Raw genomic sequence first — 7,446 nt, 5'->3', positions numbered from 1 at the left:
CGTCGGGCTCAGCCCCGCTCGCCCCGGGCCATCGCGGCGCGCGCCCGCCAGAGAACTGCGCCGGCGGCGAGAAGGAAGCGGGGCCGGCCCGCGCCGCCTCGCCGCCTTTCGCTCGCTCGGTGCCGGGAAGCGTGTGCGGCGGGAGCGCGGTGGGAGGAGAGAGCCAGCCCCTGCCCGACCCCTCCCCTGCGCCGCCGCCGCCGCCGCCGCCGCCGCCGCCGCCGCCGCCGCCGCCCGGAGAGGGGGCGGGGAGCGCGCGCTGGGGAGGAGACCCCTCGGCGGGGGGGGCGAGGGCGGTGCGCGCCCCCCGCCCCCAGGGTGCGCAGCCCGGGGAGGGACCCGCCCCGGGACCCGCCCCCCTCCCGCCCTCTTTACGCCGGGACCCGGGACAGAGCGGTGGAGGAGGGTGGTGGGGAACGTTTTTGTTTACCTTCAGACCTTCTGCATGGGGGAGTTGGAATGAGCTCCCACCCAGCTCACGTCTACCAAACTCGGTTTTCGGGTCTCGTCCCTTCTCTCCAAATCGCATGCCGAACCTGGCCCCGCCAGCTCCAACCCAGCGGAGCGCCCCGCCCCTGCGGAAGCCTACTGGGCGGGGGGAGGGGGCCGTGTTTGGTCCTCACCTAAGCTCACCCTTGGGTCGGAAGGCCTTGATCTGGATCGCGATTCAAGCGCCGGTCTACTCTGGAAGTCGCGGTCTCCAGGAACCCTGGGGAGTTATTGCTAGAATTCTCCCTGTCTGCCATCTGGCTTCTCCATAACCTTGTGTGACTGTGGCCTCCCTCCAACCGTGCTCCTACCCCCCATCCCATTTAAACAGGGAAAATGTCTGCTGACCTCCTTCACCAGGCTGAAAAGATAGCTGATCATAAAAACATTTCCAGATGCACAATCCTTTAGAAGTGTTGTGCAAGCAAGTCTCTGTTTTGGATCTAAGCTGCTTAGGGTCGGTGCTCAGGGTGCCAATACATTATTTCAGCCCACTGAGTACTTCTGCTGGTGCACACCAATGGCACCAAACAATGAATGGGCCTCTTTCAAGACCTAATTTACTATCACTGAATGTGTTAGCACAAGAGAGAGGCAAATAAATGCTCTCTGGAGTCTAGAAAATTGCCTATTCCTGAGAATAAGTTTTAAGGGAGAACTAGTCTAGCCCATTGAATCTTTAAAAAGTGATGAAAAAGTGTGTGTGTTTGTTTTCAGGCTGAGTATTGGATGGAGAATGCATTTTTCTAGTAGGTCAAGGAAAGCAGTAAGTCCATTTACTTTGCTTGAAGAGCTATATTTCAGGCAAAGTGTATAAATTTATAATAAAGAGGGAAAAATCCTGAACCTGATAGTTACTTTGATGGCATTAAAAGCCAAGGAAAGCAATCCTGTGGATTCCACTAAGATTTCCAGGTGTGTTTCTCTTCACGGCTTTACACTGGGTTTCAGGTGCATGCCGCAGGCTCTGGAGTTGGGCCCACTTGGGTTCCAGTCCCAGCTCCTCCACTCACCAGCTGTGCAATCTTGAGAATGTTACTGAACCCCAGTACTCATTAAGTGCTGAGGGACGGAAATCACCCCGCAGTGATTTCCCTATGCATATGTGGGTGGTAAGTATTTCCCACAGATGGTCAGGGGTGTTTTCAAGGGACTCCCGCCATCCTGCTGTGATTTTCATCCACAGCACCATACACGGCTGACCAGGGTGCAGGTTCAGCTCAGCCTGCCCCGCTTTGGGCACTGCAGCTGCTTTACCATCGATCAGCACTGTAATGGTCAATACTCTCCACAGGCCTCCTTACTGGGACCATTAGTGGCTCTCTGCTTGCTTCTGTCAGGGGAACAGGAAAGAAGATGCAACCTGAGGTAAGTTCCTAGTCCAAGAAGGAACTTCGCTTTAAAGGAAATGGCTTTCCCTAAGTAAGACAGGAAAGGGAGTGCGGTTTCCTGAACAAATCCAGGGAAATGAGTGCTCAGACTTATAAAAAATGGAAGAGACTTCATCATACTAGACTTCAAATCCAGTAGCTTACATTGCTTAAAAAACAAAAACAAAAACAAACACGGAATAGTCTAGAAACCCAAGCTTCTAGTTTCTTCATCCTGGCTCGGCTACTTTCAAAGCCATCATAGAGAGATATTCTCTCTTTCCTTTTCTCTCTCTGTGTGTGTGTGTGTGTGTGTGTGTGTGTGTGTGTGTGTGTGTATGCGCGCACGTGCCCCTGGAGAAGCTGAGATTTGGGGACAATGTTAGCAAAAGAACTACATAAACTAGTGGAGACAGCAAAGTTTGCTTTAACCAGCATCTTTGTAAAGGAAATACTGAATTTCATCCCCTTACCTTACTCACTCAGTGGGACCTTTTGGCATCCTCCCCAGTGGAGGTCAGCTTGGACTGGGGCAGTCTTTAGTAGAGCTGGGAGCCATCCGAGGAATGGTTGCTGGATGTCTCTCCCACAAGAAGGCTCCAAGAATCAGTCTCTCAAGTATGTTATACTGATTCTTTTACCAGGGAGACAAGTGCCTTCCCTGCCACCCACAGCCTAGGCACACTGAGCATGCTCCCTGTTTAAACAGCCAGCAAGGGCACCACTGTGGGATCTGCTGTAATAACAGCTAAATTAACTGGAGAAATGCTCCAACAGGCAGCCCACTGCCAAGACTCAATACAGTTGGACTGTGGGACTCCTCATTAGCAAAACGCTATGCTTCATCCAGACTCACACTCGGGTTTCCAACTCTGGGTGACTGTAAGTACTGTGCTCACCTAGCAGAAGGATTTCTTCCTTATCTCAGGATTAGAAGAAACAGATGGAACCCTGCACACCCTGATTATCTCAATACAGTATTGTCTTCCATTCACATCATTTTTCTTTTCTATCTCTGATAAATAAAGGAAGAGACTCTGAAATGACGAGGAAAGAGGGGAGAGGGCAAGCTTTTGAGCCAAGTGCATATACACCTATACCCCCTCTGAGGTTACCTTGTAGACAGCAGGGAAGGAGGGGCTCTGTGACACTGGGGTAGGGAAGATGAAACTTTGGGACACTCAGCAGGGGTGGGGAGAGTTGACCCTGTAGTGATAAGTTAGCAAACTTCAAAAATACTGTTTGGAAGGAGTGGTAATAATACACATTTGGAAGATGTTGAAACATTTGTCCAGAAAATCATTTTGAATCTATTTTACCACTTGTCCAGTGGAGTAAAACACTGAAGATCTCTATGTTAATTGAAACTTTTAACTTTCTAGGGAGGGCCTAAAAAGTTAAAAACCTCAATTTCAACAGCCTAGGGAGGGCTGCTCTAGGCATCAACCACCTCCTGGCAGGGAGGGGAAGAGAGGAAATAGAGGGTGAGTAGGAGGTTGCAGAGGGCCAGGCCTGCATATGGTGGACATCACTTTTGCTCACTTTACATTGGCCAGAACTCAGTCAGAAGGCCCTGCCTACATGCAAGGGGGACTGATGGGCTGTCACTTCCTAGCTGCAATGCCCCCTATGGAAAGGGATCAGACCTCTAGCCAGCATTTCTGCCACATAAAAAGAAGGCTGGGGTGGCTTCCAACCCTGACTGTGTATCAGCAACACAGCTTTAAAAAATACACGTGCCTGGGATCCAGCCCCAGAGATTCTGATTGGGTAGGCCTGCACTGACACACAGGAGAATCTGTATTTTTAAAGGCACAGACTAGGTTGAGGGTCACTGGTTGGCTCTGGAGTGTACACGTCTAGCATTACCTCTCAACAGTTTTAAAAATCATTTCTCCTGGGCTTCCCTGGTGGCGCAGTGGTTAAGAACCCGCCTGCCAATGCAGGGGACATGGGTTTGATCCCTGGCCTGGGAAGATCCCACGTGCTGCGGAACAATTAAGCCCATGTGCCACAACTATGGAGCCTGCGCTCTAGAGCCCGCGTGACACAACTACTGAAGGCCATGTGCCTAGATCCCGTGCTCCGCAGCAAGAGAAGGCACTGCAATGAGAAGCCCACGCACCGCAGCAAAGAATAGCCCCCGCTCACCACAACTAGAGAAAGCCCGCGCACAGCAACAAAAACCCAACACAGCCAAAAATAAAAACAAATAAATTAATTAATTAAAAGAAAAAAAAATCATTTCGCAATGTGAACAATGCTTTTTAATTGGCTTCAATTTTGTATGTGCTGGTAAAATAGTTTTCACCACAGTAAATCCCAAGCAGGACTAAAAGTCAATACTTTTGTACACGTTTTCAGTAGTAGAGTCTATGTAATGATTAGTAATATATAATGATTAATTTTATATCAATATTTGACACAATAAAATAATGCAAGTATGTGTAATTGATGATACATTGCTTTCTGAGAAGCTCATAGTTGTTCTCTGTGCCATAAAATCATTGTTCAGAAAGCTGTTCTTTTTGGAGTGATTTGAAACTTTTTTTTCCCTCAGCACTCCCCTTCCGAAATTTCAGAGTAGTAGGTGCAGGCATCTGCTGGGGTGACGTTGCTGATACAGATGGAAAATCTAGGATGGAATAGAGACCAGACAGAGGTTAGAGAGAACAAGGAGGACGGAGGTGGGCTGACATGGAATGGTGACTGTAATAATCATTCATTGAAGTAAGCAAGAGGTAGGATGCTGTGAACAGGAAGATCCCCTCCTCCCACCCTCCCTTCCTTCCTTCCTTTTTTTATTGAAGTATAATTGACATATAACATTATATTGGTTTCAGGTGCACAACAAAATGATTCAGTATTTGTACACATTGTGTGTGCTACAGGAAATAAGAATGAAAATAGAATTTCACAATTTCCACATTCTAATGTAATTATTTAAAAATCTTTACCAGAGAATATTTACTCTATTGAAACTATTACTAAACACAAGTGTTATATATTAAAAGACCATCTTTGGGAATTCCCTGGCGGTCCAGTGGTTAGGACTCCGGGCTTCCACTGCAGGGGGCCTGGGTTCGATCCCTGGTCAGGGAAGTAAGATCCCACAAGCCGTGCAGTGCTGCCAAAAAAAAAAAAAAAAAAAAAAACCATCTTCATTAATAGATTAGAATTGAATTATTCCTTTTCTATTTTCTCCCACTACATTTTGTGTATTATGTCTTATTTTATGTCTATCTCTATTTATTATTTTATATTTATATTTTGTATGTTTACTTTACTTATATGTATACAGTTTCTGTATTTATTAGCTAGTAAGCTCCTGAAGGGTAAGGCTAGTATTATGTTCATCGTCATCATTTTCTACAGTATGTTACACAAACAAGCACTCAAATGTTTATTACAGTGACTGGAAATCATTTGAGTCATTTAACTTATTCAGTGCCTATTATGTGCCAGAGAATAAGTGATGAACAATACAAAATACAGCCTTCCCTGAGAGCTTACAGTCTAGTGGGAGGAGGACAGACAGTAAACAAAATAAATACATAAGGTATAAAGTCTGTCAGCTGGTGGTAAGTGCTGTGGAGAAAAAGAAAGCAGGGGAGTAGGACAGAGTATTAAAATCTGAGTAAAGACTTCAAGAAATGAGAGGGCAGGCCCTGTCTACATGGGGGGTGGGCAGAGCATTGCTGGGGAGGGGACAGCAAGCATGACCGCTCTGAGGCTGGCACATGCCTAGGGTGGACACAGGACAGCCAGAGGCCAGTGTGGTGGACAGAGTGAACAAGCTGGCAAGTGCAAGGAGAAAAGACCAGGTCATGGGGCCTCCTAGGCCAGGGTAAGGACCTTGTGGTTGACTCTGAGATGACAAGAGGGCTTCAAGTGAGGGGTTCATTTGCTTACATTGGAGAAGTTCAGTCTGGCTTTTGAGTTTGTATTAGGCGGAGGACAAGAGTGGAGACAGGGAGCATAGTTAAGAGATGAGTGTAAGAATCCAAGTGACAGATGGTGGTGGCTTGGACCAGGCCCTCAGCAGTGGAATTGGTAACCAGGGGTTAAATTCTGGATGTATTTTCACCAAGATTTATGAGAGAGAGGAAGAGAGCCATCAAGGATGGCTCCAAGGTATTTGGAGGAAAGTGGGAGGATGGAGTTAACTGAGGGGGGAAGGCTGAGGGCACGGGTTTGGAAGAGATACCAGCAGCTCTGTTGTGGACACACTTACCACACTAAGACCCCTACATACGAAACTTCAAGCTGTGAACTTTCAAATACGCGAACGTGCATTCGCATGTCCAATCACGTATTAGTTCACGTGTCTGGTGTACATTGCCACGTGCGGCTTGTCCTCCATCTCCTGTTGCTGACGATCCTTCAGCTCTACCATCTCCCACCTCCTCTCCCTCCTCCAGTCAGTAACTCTTCTTGCCTATTCACTCGATGCCAGCCCCTGCATGCCAGCTGTTGTACTGTACTACTGTACTTTTCAAGGTACTGTACTGTAAGATTAAAAGTGTTTTCTTTATTTTTTCTGTTTGTTTGTTTTTTATGTATTATTTGTGTGAAAAGTATTATAAACCTTTTACAGTATAGTACTATATAGCCGATTGTGTTAGGTGGGTACCTAGTCTAACTTTGTTGGACTTAATGAACACGCACTCAGAACAGAACTCGTTCGTATGTAGGGGACTGATTGTATTAGATATCTAAGTGGAAATGCAAATAGGATATGAGAAATGAACTCGAGTTCGGAAGAGAGAGATCCAGTTTGGAGATATAAATGAGGGGGTTTTCAATCTACTGGTGGTATTTGAAATACTGGGATTGCCTGAGCTACAGGTGAGTGATTGTAGACAGAGAACCCTGAGGGACTCCAAAGTTACAGCGTGAGGGAGATGAGGAAATAGCAAAGGCCGGTGCCAGACACTACAAGAAGAAGGTATTTCAAGGGGAAGGGAATGATCAACCCCGTCACGTGCTGCTAGGAGGTCAGGTAGGAAGATGAGACAAAGGCTGAGACTGGCCCTTGGATTTAGCACTTAGAAGTTTAACGGGGACTTGACACGAGCCAATGGGGAAGCTAGTTTGGAATGGGTTCAAGAGAGTGGGAGGAGAGGAATTGGAGCGACTGGTAAAGAGGGAATGGGAAAAGGGGAGGTGGCTGAAGAAGGAGTGGAATCAAGAGGGTTAAAGATGTCTTTTTTTTCCCCATGAGTGGAGAATAGCCTGTTTGTGGGGGATGGGCATGATCAAGTACAGGAACAGTTTGATGTCTTACGAGAGTCAAGGGAGAATGGGCACGAGGGGGGAAGGGAGGGATTGGCCCTAGGTAAGAGCTGGGTAACACCTGTATCCAGGAGACAGGAGGGACAGGGACTGGGAAGGCAAAGTAGGAGACCACAGATGCAGGGAGAGAAGTAATTGTGGGGGAGAAAAATTAATTACCTAGCAGGATAATGGATGAGTTCTTTCCATTTTCCAAACTCTCCAAAATATGTATTATTACATAGATTTGCAAGATATTAAAGGAAACAATCCTTGCTGACATATGGACTTGTGTGAGTAACGCAGTGAGAGC

Source organism: Lipotes vexillifer, unplaced genomic scaffold, assembly GCF_000442215.2.
Source record: "Lipotes vexillifer unplaced genomic scaffold, Lipotes_vexillifer_v1.1 scaffold629, whole genome shotgun sequence".
Taxonomy (NCBI): domain Eukaryota; kingdom Metazoa; phylum Chordata; class Mammalia; order Artiodactyla; family Lipotidae; genus Lipotes; species Lipotes vexillifer.
This window is presented reverse-complemented; position numbering follows the sequence as displayed.